This window comes from Pterocles gutturalis, unplaced genomic scaffold, assembly GCF_000699245.1.
Source record: "Pterocles gutturalis isolate BGI_N339 unplaced genomic scaffold, ASM69924v1 scaffold2105, whole genome shotgun sequence".
Taxonomy (NCBI): Eukaryota; Metazoa; Chordata; class Aves; order Pterocliformes; family Pteroclidae; genus Pterocles; species Pterocles gutturalis.
Genome location: NW_010143033.1, coordinates 348 through 632, shown reverse-complemented (window position 1 = coordinate 632; position 285 = coordinate 348). Strand labels below are relative to the sequence as shown.

The 285-nt window shown below is 66.0% G+C and overlaps 1 protein-coding gene across 1 annotated transcript in view; it reads left to right on the top strand.

The window, feature by feature from the left end:
• The window catches only part of LOC104469838 (Na(+)/H(+) exchange regulatory cofactor NHE-RF1-like), a gene marked incomplete at both ends in the record, with an annotated part of 1,677 nt that overhangs the window by 1,051 nt on the left and 341 nt on the right, over positions 1-285 (top strand). The window lies entirely within an intron of this gene.

Sequence of the window (285 nt, the reverse complement as noted above, 5' to 3'; positions counted from 1 at the left end):
CCAGCCTTGCAGCCCCCCTCCTCCTCCTCTTCCTGCTAAAGCCGGGGCAGTCAGGCCGGGTTTAATCCTTCCCCGCCCCACTTGGGCAGCCGTGGAGGTATTTATGAGCCTGGAGCTCGCAGGGGATTACGTGCAGGGAGGACGGATTTCGCATCCCCCGGGACGGGACTCGCAGCTCCCCTTCCCACAGCCCCCTGGGTGGTTCCCAAACCCCAGGGCTGGAGCCCCCCTGCTCACGCTTGCTCCCTGCTTCTTCCCCCCAGGAAAACAGCGGGGAGCTGCGGT